General features: G+C 36.6%; 1 long non-coding RNA gene across 1 annotated transcript in view; it reads right to left on the reverse strand.

Moving 5' to 3' along the window:
- Window positions 1-16,766, reverse strand: part of LOC145514583 (uncharacterized) — a 619,877-nt gene extending 603,111 nt beyond the window's left edge. The window contains exon 1 of the long non-coding RNA XR_014060253.1: window positions 16,678-16,766. This is a non-coding gene — a long non-coding RNA (uncharacterized LOC145514583). The remainder of the gene's footprint in view (window positions 1-16,677) is intronic.
- Window positions 16,767-17,203: the final 437 nt, after the last annotated feature.

The following is a 17,203-nucleotide window of genomic DNA, read 5'->3' on the forward strand; positions in this document are numbered from 1 at the left end:
TCTCTCTTTCTTAGAGAGGTAGCCTATAATTTTCCTTTTCTCATACTATCCTTGTTGAGTCTTGTTATCAAGGTTGTGCAAGCCTCACAAAATAAGTCATACAATGTCTTAAACATTTTGTAATTGTAATTAAGCAACTAGTGACAGAAAAACAGTAGTGTTTTAAGCATTTCAATCTAGCTTAAGTTTTCCTCATTATCTTCTTCCTACCTGATCAGTCCAGGTTCAGGCAGAAGACAGAAACTACACCAGTTAATGTAGCAGAAAATGTAATATAGAGAATTGTTCACTTGGTATACACAATTCTGACTAGTGAATTGAAAAGACAAAAAGAACCCCAAGGTGTCAAAGAAGGATCAACCACTTCAAAGAAAGGATGAATAAAGGGAATGGGGCTGGAATTATTAAAACTAAGGGGTTTGGAAAAAGGGCAAAATCCAGGTCTCTTGAGATGGGGTACTGGGTGGCTGGTGCTGGTGTATTTGAGCAGGGCCTGATGAAAGTGAAAGTGCTAGTCACTCAGTCATGTCCAGCTCTTGTGACCCCATGGTCTGTAGCCCATCAGGCTTCTCTGTCCATGGAATTCTCCAGACAAGAATACTGGAGTAGGTTTTCATTTTCTTCTCCAGGGGATCTTCCCAAGCCAGGGATCGAACACGGCTCTCCCGCACTGCAGGTAGATTCTTTACCCACTGAGCCACCAGGAAAGCCCTTAAAGATGCTAGGAAAACTGTTAATAGGATGCAACTGCTACTAGAAGAAATAACTTACATGGACAAAATGATGCTGAAATGATGCCCATAGGAAAAAAGCTGATGCAAAGTTCACAAAAAACAGACAAAAGAGTGCCATACCTTCCTCTTCAGCCTTTCACTATCTCCTAGTGGTCTCTATTGGTAGAACTTAAAGAGAACCTGCAGGCAAGGCAAAAATGGAATTTGCAGGGCCCCAGACCCCAGAATAACAAAGGAGCAAATAGAAGTTTGGGTTTGTAGCTGAAAGATAATAGTATAATAAATAAAATTAAAATGGCAAATCACAGCAGGTGATGCTTGCCAGAGAAGATAAAAATTTTCTTACCAGTGATTCAGGTCACCTCCATCACTTAGAAACTTATAGCCATGCTGAACATCTGGATGATGAATACTATGTATGGTATGAGCTCATAGAATGTGTCATATTAGAGTTAAGATTCTCACCATCACTCTATGTGGAAGATTATAAAATGGTCACAAATTACTCCCTTCCCATATCCATGACCCTTTAAATATGATTTTTCTGCTTCTCCTAGCCAAGTTAAACACTTTCTCCTCCCCTGAAATCTGGCTTTGAGCATCATCTAAACCAATGGATGTTTCAGTCAAAGGAATATTAACAAACATGATGCATTCAGAAGCTCAAAAATTACTTTCCCTCTCTTGCTGATGGGCATCAACACCACCATGTGCAAAAGCATGGGTTAGTCTTCTGGAAAATGAGACACTACAGGCAAAGAGGTCCCATTAGTCTTAGTAGTTCCACCCTTTCCATCTGGGCCCACAGACACGCAGAGCCGTTCTAGTCTGTCTAGTCCCAGTCAAGCCAAAATGGATTATATGAATTTTTCAGTTAATTCACAAAATTTTAAAAAAGAGATATTTGTTGTTATAAGTTACAAAGTTGTAGAGTGGTTTCTCATGCACCAAAAGCTAACTGATACATATCATGGACAATCACATGCTGTCACAATTCTCCACTCAGTGGTTGGTTACAGAGAAAGTCACAACAACCATCAAATCAAGTTTCTATTCTTACTCTGGCTTCCCAGGTGGCGCTAGTGGTAAAGAATCTGCTTGCCAACGCAGGAGACATAAGAGATATGAATTCTCCTGGGGTAGGAAATAGCACCCTGCTGCAGTATTCTTGCCTGGAAAATTCCATGGACAGAGAAGCCTGGAGCGACCAAGCACATTCTTACTCCACGGGCTGACAGGTTATATTTCCCTTTCGAAATCTCTCACTCCCAAGAACATCCAAGAGTTTTAAAAGGAAGAGCTTCATGTGTGCTTGCAGACTATCTTTCCTACAGTCACCATACAGCCTCTGACATGTTTTGCTTTGGCTGGAATGCTTGCAAAGCCACTTGGGTTAAGTATCACTATTCTCACTGTCCTTGGTGTCTATTGTGAAAAAGCTAATACCTGGGTCAAGAAAACTTTCTCCAGATGTTCCCAGAGTTGCTAGTTTTCGAAATCAAAGTACAATGGATTCCAGGTAAAAGGAGGGACACTTTCCCTTTCCCAAAATCTGTGTTCCAATTTTTCACCTATACACTAATAAGTGCAATTATATCAGCAACTCTAAAATAAGAGGACACACATCTTCAGATAAACATACAACAGTTTTTGAGGAGAGAAAACTGTTGAGGAGAACTGACATCTTTACTACGTTAAGTCTTCAAATCCATGAACACAGCATGCATCTCCATTTATTTAGGCCTCTGGTTTCTTCCATCAGCACTGTATAGGAGGGAGGACCTTTATTGATAATATAGTCATTTAGACTTTCAGCAAAAATAAAAAAGAATATGTGTATGCCATGTCAGAAGATGAAAATGTTGAGTTCTATCTCTACATTCTTACAAAAGAAATATCTCCCTAACAGAAATACTATCCCTAAAGTGTATTCTGCTTACACTATGGAATCAACATTAAGTTATACAGAAGAACTTTCTAAACACCAGACCAGTGGGAATATTTAATGGGGATGGGGTATATTTTTAACATAAACAAATAAGGAAATAGTGAAACATACTTTCTTAAATCTAAAACTCTATCCATTTTTTTCATGTCATTTTTATTTTTTAAATAAGCTGCTATTTCTTTAGTGAAATAATTGTGATAAACTATTACCATTTTCCCATTTTTAACATGCTTTCTTGGTAAAACTAAAACATTGGGTGCTATGTTCATTCTCCCAATTTTTTTTTCCAGGAACAGAAAATCAAAAGGTCTAGGAAATACACAGTGGTTTAATTTGGTGGAGCCTCTGGACAAATATATTTCTGTTTTGACTTGACTTACTTAGGCAGATTTCCTAGGGGGGAAAAAAAAGACAGCATCCAAGTGTCCTTCTCTTGAAAGTCAGAAACTGTGTTCCAACTTGAAGTGACTAGGCTATTTTTTTCCCCTTTTCAGTCTCCCCATTTCCTAAAGATGTCAGAGATCTTAGGGCCAAGTTTCAACCACAGTTCAAGTTCAGGATACCCCAAGTTTTTCCTCATCTCCAGAAGGCTCTGCCAAAAGAGGATTTCAAAGAATGGCTCAGCACTGAAATAAAGAGATGGAAAGAATATTGCCTAATTCCTGTTAACACAAAGCACTGTTTCACCCACATTGGGTCCATTAGTTAGAGTCAAATCAGAACCACTTTAGGAATTTCACGACTTGGTTAGAAAGGTATTAAAAGAGCAGAGAGTATGAGAAGGTGGTATAGTAACCCAAAGACTAGTAACTAAAGAAAGCAGCTGCCACTAGTAGGGCTCGTGGGTGGAGAGGTGGTCATATTATCGAAGTCCAGAAGTGCAGAAGAGACTGAATGGCAATGCCAAGTCTATGAGGGAGTATCTCATGACTACATGTGGAACTACTGAGGGGGTGCTGAGTACTAATGATGGGACCAAAGAAAAGGCTCCAGAGAGCATGGGCTGGGACTGCCAAAAAATGCCGCATTCCATTGCTGCCTGTTTTTGCTGGAGAAGAGTTGATGGAAGATAAAAGTGAAAATAAGGTGGCTTCTCCCCAGATCCTGTTTCCTAGTCCCTCCCTAGGGCCACTAATTGGTAGGACCTAAGATGAAACCAGTTCACAAAAGAATTAGGGAGAAGTCATTTGCAAGGCCCCAGCTCCCCATCATATGCAACAATAAAACACAGAAGAGTGAGAATAATGGCTGAGAGCTAGCCAGCAAATGACTGACACAGTTGAAATGTGTTTGTGCTTTAAACTTTCAATAATTAAAACTTCCTGAGAGAGCAAAATTAATGTACTCACCAAAAAAATAAATAAATAAAGGATAAATATGTGAGGTTATAGACATGTTAATTACCTAACATGGGAGGAATACTTTCACGATGTATATATCAAATCGCCATGATGTACACTTTAAATATCTTACAATTTTACATGTCAATTATATTTCAATAAAGCTAAAAAAAATATTTTTATAAAAAATGGAGTATTATAGATTCACAGGAAGTTGCAAAGGTAGTAGAGGAGTGCCAAGAACCCATCACCCAGTTTCCCCTAAGGTTAATCTTACATAACTATGGTGCAATATCAAATGGAGGAATCTGACATTGGTATGGTATTTGAGTATAGCTCTATATCATTTTTATCACGTGTCTTGAAATTGAGTTGACTGATTTTTCTACTCCATTCTTTTTTTAAAAAAGAGTTTTAGCTATTCTACTTCCTTTGCCTTTTCATATACATTTTAAAATATTCATCTTTATCAACAAAAATCTTATTGGCATTTTGACAGGAATTGCATTAAACCTACATCAAACTGGGAAGAACTGACATCTTTACTATGCTAGTCTTCAAATCCATGAACACAGCATGCATCTCCATTCATTTAGGGCTTTGGTTTCTTTCATCAGCACTGTATAGGAGGGACGACCTTTATTGATAGCAAAGTCATTTAGACTTTCGGTAAAAATAAAAATGAATATGTGTATGTCATGTCAAAAGATGAAAATAACTGAGTCTAGGTAAAGTCATTAATTGTATATACTGTGTTTTCTCTCTTTATTCCCTTAATTAGTCATATTACTAAGCAGGCCTCACATTTATATACTACTTTTTTTTTTCAAATTATAAAACCATTTCACATCTCAGTCTTATTTCAGCTGACAGGTCTGCGAAGTAGATGGGGGTGATAATTCCCAATTTGTAGCTGAGACTTGGTGAAGTTGCAGAGTTGCCTACAGCCACTGGCCAGTAAGAAAAGAAATGAGAATTCAAATCCTCATCTTTTGACATCAAGCCCCAAACATTTTCCATCCTACCTCAGCAAAATCTCTCTTGCTTATAATAGTGGCCAAGAGTTCCCACACCATCAATCGTAACAAGTTGACAACAATCCCCTAAAGCTTTCTAAAACCTTCATAATCACTCTGGGAAGGGTTATGGCATCTTGTTCCTTTGGTTCCATGTTTTTTTGTTTTTTTTTTTTAATTCAGTAAAACCCCATAATAGCTGTGGGTTACATAGACTATCCTAGATAATCCAAAGTAACAGTTTCCAAAATGTTTTCCACCAAGCCCTGAGGTGCTTTCGGGTCTACCACTGGATGGGATGCAGGGCTCAGGGCCTCTCTCTTCTGCTCAACCACAAAGCCTTTGCTTAAATCTGTTTCATATATTGGAGTTCCTCATAGGATTTTATTTTTAAAACTATGATTAAAATGACAAAGAGTTGTCAGGGATCTAACCAATGAAGAGAACTGTTCACTTAAGGGCAATTCTTTCTGGAATAGAAGACATCAGAGTTTGTGTTTGCGTAGTTTTATACAGGGGACAATCATAAATAATAGGTAAAGTGTTCTACTCTTAGCTCTTCTGGTTTCCCCTGACAAGAAATCCCCGAAGTATTTACCCTATCCAATAATTATCTATTGAGCACAAACTCTCAGATGATTTCTGATAGGGTAGTGAGAAGGATATGTCAGAAATCATCCTGTCAAGAAGCTTGAAATCTAATAGGAAGACAGGGCAAGCATCCAAGAAGCGATATCACAGGCAGAATAGGATGTGTGATAATAAACATGCAAACAATGCACTATCGGATGTCATATTGGACTGAAAAATAATTTAAAAAGTGATAACTATTATTTATTAAAAGGCTACTCTGAGCCAGCTGTTCCACTATATACATTAACTCAAATGCTCATAAGCACTCTGCAAAGTAGATGTCACTATCCCCATTTTACAGATGCAGAAACTGAGATTCATACAGTTAAGTAACTTGCTCAGAGTCACTAGAACTCAAATTTAAATTTAGGTAAAAAGAAAACAAAAAAAACAAAAAACCCAGGTATATTAGATTCCTAAGACTGTGGCCACATATGGCCTTCACAAGAAGAAAAAAACCATTATAAGGATATGAGGGTGTTTCATGAACCCAAAGGTTGTAAGGTAACCAGAAATGAATTAGAATGAGAAAAAGGTATGCTGTCAGAACCCTGACAGTCCTTTCTTCTCATCTCTCACCTCAACTTCTCTCTGAATTCTTCTCTTCTTCCCTGCTGAATCATCTTCTCTTATCCACAGTTCCCAAGTGAGTACAGATGGCCATTGAATTTGTTTCAAGTTCACCTACTTAAAGATAGAATGTCTGACTTTCTTCAGTTCCGATTCCTAGTTTTCAGAAGAGGAAGTATGCTGGGCCAGCAGCCACCCTCATCTAATGAGCAGTTAGTGAGGAGAAGGGTGCTGATAGCATGAAGAACTGTACGGTAGCGCACAGAGAGAGCCACATGCAAAAAGCTAAGTACATCCTACAATGCAGGTAATCGAGAGCTAATTAAAAAATCCACAAATATCAGACAAAATCTCTCCCAGGCTCACTGAATTCAAGAATTGATAAAGCTCTTATTACTAAAGGCAGGAATGTATCTGTTCCTGATTAGGATACCGGAGAAAAACAAGAAACTTTGCTAAAAAGAAAAGAAAATTTCATCAAATCTACCCTATCATTACTCCTCTCTGAAAGACCTTAACTTCATGAATGTTTGAGTTCTACTATACTACTAATTTTGCCTGACATTAGAATTACACACACAGAAAGGCCATGCATATATCCATTAAAAAGAATGCTAGAAAACAAAAATTATATATTTAGCTTTGCTGTCCTTGGATGTATAGATGAAGAATGTGCAAACATAAGACCAAAGATTTTCTTAACCATTCCAACTCTTTCATCTATCAATGTAATCTAGTTACATATACCATAGAGCTACAATATATCTCAGTCTACTCATTTTTGGGATCAAATTTAAATCTTACAAAGCTCTTCCCAATTTCTCTGTAAGAATTAATTGTTTTACACACACACACTGTGGCAAAGTTTATACTTTGTGGTGAAACACTGATCCCTGAAGATCAGGACCAAGACAAGGATGTCTATTATCATCTCTTCTTTTTATCATTGTACTGTAAGTTCTAATCAGTACAGTAAGAAATTAAAATGAATCAAAATCTATTAGGATTGGAAAAGAAGAAACAATAGCATCTTTGTTTGCAAGAGATATGATTGTGTATAGGAAAATTCCAAAATAATTCAGAGATAACACAGTTAAACTAAAGATAAACTTTACGCATTTCTTTACTCTAGCAACAATTAGTATTTAAAAGTAATGCCATATGACTTCTATTTCTAGCATTATGGCTATATAAAAGCCCTATTGGAGCATCACACTTCAGAACAACTGTACTCTGAATGGGGCACATCCTTAAGGTGTCACTGGTCTTACAAGTTATAGGGACTCAAAGGACAGGATTTCACATTCTCTACCTAAAACCTTTGGCTGAGGTCAGAGTAACTGATAGTGAGGAGATATATTACCCTGAAAGCAATGCCAGTTGAAGCATTCCTATCAAGATACTGAGACTTGAGCCAGCAAGGAAAGAGGAAGTTGAGCCTTTGACTTCTGTGCTAAACCCCAGACCTCCAAAATTGGTGGCAGACTGGGGGCATCTATTAGCTACAGAAAGAAGATCATCTCTTTCAAAGAAGTATATCAACTAATTAGGTCTAAAGGAGTACTGCTGGTTAAGATCAAGAAGTAGGGCTCACAAGCAAAGATCAGTAAGTATTTGTGAAGGCAATACACCATGAAGGAGAGCCAGAAATTAACAAATTTGAAGGCTAAACTTTCAAAGAATTTATATATTGGGATTTCACATACAGAATAGAGCACATCTATGGGCAAGAATAAAGAAATGAGAGCATAGTTACAATGATAAGAGAGCAACAAGAAGGTACTGAGAATTATCAGATAAACTTGAAAGAAAAAATAAATGAAATTCTTGACATTAAAATATCACTATTGAAAAAATATATACTAAGTGAATGAGTCAAATAGCAGAATCATGGCTAAAGAGAGAATTTGAGAAATGGAAAATGCATTTTAACAAATTACCAAAAACTTAAAGACAAGGTGACAGAGAATATAAAAGGTTTTAAGAGGTACAGAGGAGAGAATAATTGTTTCTAAGATATATCTAGGTAGACTAACAGTGAGGAAAAATAAAGCAAAAGGAGAAAAGAAACTTTTAAAGAGATAAAGGTTGTGAATTTTCCAAAACAAAATGATCCAATGATTCCAATGATCCAAGCGCTACAATAGATCTCAAAAAAAATAAAAAGATATTCATGCCTAGACACACTGTAGTGAAATTACACTACACCAAAGACAGAGAATATATTATATTAAAAGAAATAAACGAGAAAGGATTAGAATTAGAAAAAATACAAAAAAAATTCTAATTATATTTAGAATTATCAGAGACATCTCAGTACTCAATCAATATAAGAAAACAGTAGAATAATGCTTCAAAGTGATAAGAAAGTTATTTTCAATCCAGAATTGTATATTCAACAAAACTATCTTTCAAGAAATGTTTAAGTAAATATATTTATGAATCGACAAAAACTGAGAATGTTACTAAACACAAGGCTTACATCTAAGGAACTTCTAAGTGTATGTTCTTCAAGAAAAAGGAAAATAACCCGCAGATGGAGGTTTAAGATAGAGAAATCAATGTTAAACAAATAAAAGGTAAACTTGGATATAAATTCAAACATACACTGTCTATATAAAATAACACCAATAATGATGATATCTAATTCATGGTATTTAGGAGAAAAGGTGGAACCAAACTATTGAACAATGACAGTACATAATTCTTTGTACTGGGTTAAAAGGATTAAAAGTTCTGAGAACCCTGAGTTGTTGTAAGGTAGATCAAGATATTATTTAACTACAGAAATGAACAGTAACCACCAAAGTGCAATCAACCAGAAAAAACAAATAAGCAAGAAGAAGGGGGAAAGCAGCAACACAATAAAAAACAGAAAGATGATGGACATATGCCCCAAAGCACCAATAATTACAACAAAAAAGCTGAATTCAGGATGTCAATAATTAATGCTTAATAGATATGAAAAAAGATTTTGAAAAACTTCAACATACAGGGGTTTCTGGTCATGATGGAATGACTTTCCCCTTTCTCACAATAAGTAACAAGAAAACTGGATGGAATACACAAAGAACTAACAGAATGACAGAAAAAAAAAACCAAACACCTCACGATCATCTTGATGAAGAAAACATTTGGCAAAATGCAACATCCTTTTATGATAAAAACACTCAAGAACTATGAATAGAAGGAAACTGCTGCTCTGACAACAAAAATTGAAGTATACAATATTTCCATTATATGCATATTTTATATATATAGGAAAAGTGCTATACCCATGTTTATATATATTATATAATATACAGCAATTATTATATATAACATTGTGGTATATGTGATATTATATACTACAGCAATATAATTACTATTATTTCTATTAATACATTATATGCTTAAATTTTTTATATGTATATATACATTATTTGAAATATTCTAAATCCTAATTTTGGCCCCTAGATTCAAACTCTGTCTCTCCACCTGCTTTGTATGGTCTGGCTGACTATAGACTGAATTTTCCTAATGTTTGAAAATAATACATTCTCTAAATCTGCAGATTACATCAAGAAGTTGTTGTCTGAGAATTTATCCAGAGACTCAGACATCTCTTCTCCAAAGATGCATCCATCTACACACTCTTCTATTCACCCATTAATTAACTTATTTATTAAGTGCAACATGTCACAGACCCTATTCTAAGCTCTGGGGATGCCACAGTGAACAAGATAGACAGTGTTCCTGTTCTCATGGAAACATCTGGATGGTGACAAAATGCAAAAGAAAATATTATCATCATATTAATGTTTTATTTAGTATGAAAGAAGTATTTCTAAACTTCTGGGTTTTCAAAAATGAGAATGTAACAGGTTTACAGATTCCTATCTGACATTAGCTCATAAAATCACAGAATCCTGGAGCCAAAAGGTTCCTTAGGTTAGTCACTCAGTCGTGTCTGACTCTTTGTGATCCCATAGACTGTATGTAGCTCCTCTGTCCATGAAATTCTCCAGGCAAGAATACTGGAGTGGGTTGTCATTTCCTTCTCTACATAAAGCGCAAAGTGTACAGCAAATATTTAAATAATGAATGGATGAAAACATAGCATGCCTTTTAGAAAGACAAAATGCCTACCAACACTCAGGATTTAGCCCACCATTTTCAGAAACCGGCTCAGGGTGAAAAGGAATTTCAGATGCAAGTTTTCTCTTTCGGGGGAGGTATCTCCACAGTCTGAACAACAGTGAGAAACATCTTTCTGTCATACACACACACACGACTTAGTGGTCAATGACATTTGCTTCTCATAAATACACTTGCAAGATTTATACTACTCCAAAAGTTCCTTGGACTCTATCAAATCCAATAGCATATTCTCACCTGAGTCTCAGAGATGTTAAAAAGCTCCACTAGGTGTCCAAACTTGGTGAAAATTTACTATGAAGTTCATTTATTTATATTGTTAAATGTGTATATTAAAAGCTATGTTTACTGGGATATAAAATCATAGTAACATTCCAAAAGAATATGTTTCTTTCTTGTTTCTGTCTCTCAAGGAAATCAATTACACTAACTCTGGGTTACTTGTATTCACAGCTAGCACCAAACAAATTTAATAAAATATAAATTTGGAAACAAAATTTGAAGGAAAAATTAACACAGAAGGGCTGCTTTGAACTCTCAAATCATAGAGAGAAAACACTGCTTTGTAAATTTTAAATATGTCTTTTAAGTAAACTGAACAGTTTGCCCTCATTTGAGCTGCTATTTTAACGGGAGACTACTAACTGTTACGCATATTTGTCTTCTTCCTTTAGAGGATCAGCCTTTAATGGGGAGAAAAACAGCCTTGAAAGACAAACTGTAAGTAAGGTTTGCTGGGTCACAAATACAAGTTCAAGTTCTGAGGGTAAGACTAATTCAAAATACTGGACGGTATTTTGAAACCATAAAAAAATCTATATATTCCACCCTATAACCCAAGTTATTCCCAGTATCTGTCTCTTCATTACTTAATACATATTCTTTCTTTCCCGCAAGGCAAATTACTTAATTGGAACAACAGAAGAAAACTAAAGCGTCCACTACAAGTTTTGCTCCAGCATTATTTTTATTTATTAATCACAAAAATGTACAATCATGGTATTCTTGTTTGCTTTGTACTCTATTAACCAGGATCTTTTCACATTGTAAGAAACATAGAAAATATATAAATAGTAACTAATTCTCCAATCTTCAAAATGGCACACTTTTTAATCAGTTTGTAGAAAATGGCAAAAATTAGGTTCTCAAGGATTAGTGAGCTTTCCTATTTTTCTGTGATTTCTGAAAATATTTATTCCCTGGTTGGGTAGTACTCAAACTTTTCCATTTTTCTTGGGAAGAATCCATTATATAATAAGCTATTTATCTTTCTCTTGGAGGTGGCCTCCCAAGAAATAAAGAAAACATCTAGAAATGCTTTGAAATGATAGTAGAGTACATTTCAAATGGGAAAAAAATATTCTGAGAACATTAGTCTGACCCCAAAAGAGAGAAACACTTGTAATCAATTTTCTTTTCATTAATACAATAAATGCTGTCTGCACTTTGTGTGCCTAAAGAGAATCATTTTAAGATAAAGGATGTCTCCCCAACCTTTTATACTGAACCAGTGGTTTCCCAAATTTAATATGCATGAAGAGTGCACGTGAGCCCTCTTAAATCCAAGAACCAAACCCCGTCTGTGTAATAAATCTCACCACTACTCCACTATTAGACAGGGGATTAAAACTAATCTAACAATCCCCAAACCAAGCACCAAGTGGATTAAAATGCAAAATGCATGGGAGCCGGAAGATGCTTAATGCTAAATAACAAACATTTCAATCATAGGAATCATTTTTATCTTCTTGTTTATGCTAAGTAGATATTAGTAGACTTAATATCTGTATTAACACAAGTGGAGGAAAGGAACAGCTTTATGAAGACCTGAGTACTTGAATGCCTTGGCATAGTTGGCCAAAAACCACCAAAAGCAAACAAAAATGAGCTTGATACAAGGACTACACTGTGATCTTCAGATTGTTTATTCCTTTAAGGTCAACTAAGTGATGCTTGACTTTTGTAATTTTCTTTTAAGCCAAAGCAGTCCAAGCTGTAAGAGTTGAATCAAGAAAGACAAAAGAGTTTCCAGGGATTCTAGAACTGGAGCACACTCTTCCTTTGCCAAAATTATCATCACAGTGCACAATGAGAGAGCCCTTGCTGCAGTGAACCTCCAAGATGCCCTCAGGAGGCCTGAGCCTTTAAAGCCATGAAAGGGAAACTTAGTCACTGAGTTGTGTCCGACTCTTTGTGACCCCAGGGACTGTAGCCCACCAGGCTCCTCTGTCCATGGAATTCTCCAGGCAAGAATACTGGAGTGGGTTGCCATTTCCTTCTTCAGGGGATCTTCCCAACCCCGAGATCGAACCCAGGTCTCCCACATTGCAGGCAGACTCTTTACCGACTAAGCCACCAGGGAAATCACTTTAAAGCTATAGCTGATTTCAGATGTAAGTAAGTAACCATGTGCAGGCCCTTGTTAGCACTGTCTGTCCAAAGAACATAATACACACACACACACACACATCTGGCAACTCCTAAGGGCTGTGGAACACATTATATGCAAAACCATTCACTTCATTCCAACTGCAATCCACGTATTGCTGGAAGGAATCTGTTAAGTTTTATCTGAAATGCCGTTGTAGTTTTCGACTCTGTCATTCTCCTCAATTTTCCACTTGTAGGTCCAGTTATACCCTTTCTCAGACATCTGCATTTCAACTTGAATCCCTCCTTGCACCCTTTCCCTCCCCTCCCTCATCTATAAAATAAACTGTCCTTCAAGCCTCTCCTGCTCTACCATTCTATGTGATTTCAACCAAGTCAAGTGTTTTCTTAAGCAAAACAGTTGCTACAGACAATTTTAACCTTGAAAGGGAGCTTGTCCTGGGACACTTACCTCATCCCCAGCATTTATTTCAAAACCCAAAATCTGGATGAAAAAAAATGGACTATTATACCTAAGTGAGTTACAAAATGTGAGGAAAGTACATATGCTTGGATCAACCTAGGCTTATACAACCACTTTTCAATCCTCAAGTATAGATGTTCATTTCATTCCCTCTCAACCAAGTTTTCATGGTTTGGAAGCCCTTACATATAACACAACAGTAAGAAGAGTTAATTCTTTTTTAAGTAAAAGTTGTAAAATAGTAACAGGATGATTTCTCATTTCAAACATCATGATGCATGTTTCTGCAGTGAAACTGCTAAGTCATCTCATGTTTGTGACAACGGAAAACAGAGTAGAGTTTAATTAGACATACCATGTGTGATTTCCTAAAAAAGACAAAACAGGTTTCTTATCTTTCCACTTAAAGGACACAGAACTTAAAAGGACACAGAATTGCTAAATCCTGGACAATCAAAAGATAAACTGGGTATTACGAAATTCAATCAAGCCTGGTTGAGTCAAAATGATGTGTTTTCATTTATGAAAATATTTTTGTAAAAGAATCCTAATGTTTCTCATCTTTTATAGCATATCTATCTCATTAGTGAAGATCACCAACAGCCAAAGTCCAGCGGGCCTCCACAAATTACCCCATCCCCTCAAGCAGATCGACTTCTAAACAAACAGCTGGGTTTTGAAGAAATGGTTCCCAAATCCAAATCAGCTGGCCAGTGTTGGTACACAATGAGATATTCATTGGCCTTCACTAAGCTGTCATACAGCTAAATTTATTTAACATACAGGCAACCCTTTATTTGAAGAATATTCCCTTTCCATACTTTCAGTGTTCAAATATCTTTTTTTTTTAATGAAATGACAGTTATAGTAAATAACAGTTGGTTCTTCTGCTTCCTATTTGTTTATTGGGTTTTGTTTTTTAATTTGAAGATGTCTTTCTCAAAAAAATTTTAATTGACCAAGCTTTGAAAGTTAGTAATCCATGGTGTCCAATTTTCTCGGATTCTATGGAATAATAAAATGTTTCAGAAACAGAGTTTCTGTGTCTCTTTCCTTTCGAAGTACTAATTTACCTTATGGTCTAGCAATCTGACAAAGTGATGAAAATGAATTGTTGTGTTAATTTAGCTTTAGCTAACTAGGATTGAATAACCAAAAACCACCACCAAAGAATTCCGTTTTCTTGTCCAGACCCTGCCTGATTGATGGGTCAACTCACTGAGGAGTAGATTTTGTGACTGGGATAAAGACAACAGTAGGAAAAAGTATGGAATCCGGGTGCCATAAATCCCCTCACATAGCAATCTTTGAAATATAGGCCTGTCACTCTTGACTATCAGCTTCCCCCCCATCCTCCTTTCCCACTTTCCTAATTCTTGCTTTCAAAAGCTGAAAACGTGTGCACCTTCTTAATGTTTGAGTTATCTGGCTCCAAAAGGTCTGTAGAATTTCTCCAGGTTCCTATTTTCCTGCTGTGAATTTTATTGAACATACACTGCTGCTGACCTCATATATAATGGACCCAGAAAATATTCACTAGAAACTCAAATGTCCATTTCTCATCTTTATGTGACTGTGTGTGTGTGTGTGTGTGTGCGTGTGTGTGTGTGTGTATGTGAGAGAGAGAGAGAGAGATCTTATGATGCTGTTTATAAGAAGGTGCCATTAGTCACTTAGGAGACACATAGTATTTTATTTTCAGTGTTCTCCGAAAAGCTGGGAAAGTTTAATCTCCATTATTTTTAGGTACTGTCATTCTCTCTCGAGACACGGGTTTTAATATGGTATAATACCAAACATTATAACAGTGTGGCAATTCTGCACCAAGGTATGGACATCCTTTATCATTGCCTAGTGCATCAAAGCATTCCAAGTGAGGAAAGTAAATGCCTGCAGGCATTCCTAGTTGAAATTCCAATTAGAAAGGAAAATGAAGGACTATTATATAGACTATTAAAATTTGGAACACTCAAAATAATACTGGGAGAAAGAATATCTGATGACCTCTGGATCCCTTGAGTATTCCAGATGATACTCTACTTACAATATCTCATAAGCCCTTGGGGAAGACAATTTTTATTATCATTGAAGGTGCAGGTGAAAAATCATTCAAAGAAAAAGACATTTCATGAAACTGGTCTCAGCAAATACTTGTTGGATTCCCATCCCCACGCCAAAAAAAAAAAAAAAAAGAACTCATATTCCAGTATCAATTAGGATGATCAGAAAGGATCTCTGGAATATGTGACTCTTTGACATGGCTTTTAATCAGATACACCCAGAATTCATTCTCATGAATCACAAAACTAAAAATGATCTCCAGCAATTGCAGAATTCATTCTCCTCCGAGAGGAGCTGAATAGAGAGCATTGAAATAAAACCACCTGCCCTTTTCTTTCAAATGCTCGAGAATGTACCACAACTCTGCTTTCATCCTGTGTTCCAATGTTTCACTGCTCTTACTGGCAGAAGAGAATTCTCTCTGCATGTGGATGTCTAGCCTAAATCCTTCATGCTGCAATTGCATCCGTTCCTTTTGTTCAGAGTTACTGTTTCTTCTTACACCTGCTCCCCATTAAATGACTACTACATACTTGTGGGTAATCATATGCCGGAGGGGAGAAAGGCATAAACTACTGCAGCTGAAGGCAGTAGTGTATATTTCCACACAGATGTGTGAGTCATCGACAAATTGTGAAATCTTTGTGAATAGTAGCACATGGCAAAGATTGTCTTTTACAATGGCAACTCTGCTCTGATAACATGTTATAAGGAAATAGACACCAGGAGTGCAGTTAGAAACAGTAACACTGGACCTATGCATGTGCTCACATGCAGGCACACATACATGCTTTATTGACTTTAGTAGGAATGAAACATGAATTATAAGATAGCAGTTGCCTTCTCTTCTAAGCACTACTGAGCTTTTGATGCTTGGGTATAATTTCTTATGCTTCTGTTATCTAAGGCAAGCTATAGTTATGACTGTATGAAACTAGTCTAGCTACCTAATTCTGCTAAAAACCACTCTGGTCAATTTGGTTTTTTATGCCCTCTGGACACAATGTCCAGTAAGTGCTATGCTTCCTATAACTGTTTTGAAACAATTGAGATACAGTCTTGATTAGAAGACTGTATTGTTTCACTTCCTGGGGACACAGGCAAGTAACCTTATCTAGTAAGCTGCTCTCTAACTTGCCATGAGCCTAAATTAAACTCAAGTATGAATCACAGACTAGCAACATCTGTATCACCAGAGAAAAGGTTAGAAATACAGGTTCTTGGGTCTCCTCCCCATATTACTGAATCAAAATCTCCATTTACAACAAGATTCCTAGGCACTTAATGAATATATCCAAGTTTAAAAAGCAATGATCTATTTAATTTCTCAGTGCCTCTATTTCTTCACCTAGAAAATGGATATTGACTGACATTTGCTACTTACTTACTCCAGAGCAAAGGAGGATTAATGTCTTAGGGCTTTTTTTTTTCTCCCCCAGAAATAGTCTTTACATAAACAGAACATTGGAAAGCAGTTTCATTTGTTGGCCCAGGCAACAACTGAACATTCTTTAGGAAAAGAACCAGGATTCTTTCCTAGATAATACATCTGTCCTTCATCCAAACTTCACTTCATGGCATAACAGCTCCAGAAATAGAACAGCCGTTCAACCAACTGCTTTTGGAGAAACAACTGAGGCTGATCCCAGTGAAAACAGTTTTCCTGCTCCCTGTCTTGGCTGTCAAACATAAACACAAACACTCTGTGGGTTAAATCAGCCCAGCTGGGTGTCTGCTGCTGAGCCATCTGCAGAACAACTTGCAGACCCTGAGCTTGACTCAGGCTAAGACAGCAGCAAGAGGGAAATAGAGAAGGGCCACAGCCTACCCCCAGGACCTCCCCATTCATGCCTTCCTTATCCAATTCCCCCCCTCAGAAGGGACAAGAATGGAAGAAACAGATGAGGTTT

The sequence above is a fragment of the Giraffa tippelskirchi genome, chromosome 7, assembly GCF_054371585.1.
Source record: "Giraffa tippelskirchi isolate mGirTip1 chromosome 7, T2T-mGirTip1v1.2.pri, whole genome shotgun sequence".
Classification (NCBI taxonomy): Eukaryota; Metazoa; Chordata; class Mammalia; order Artiodactyla; family Giraffidae; genus Giraffa; species Giraffa tippelskirchi.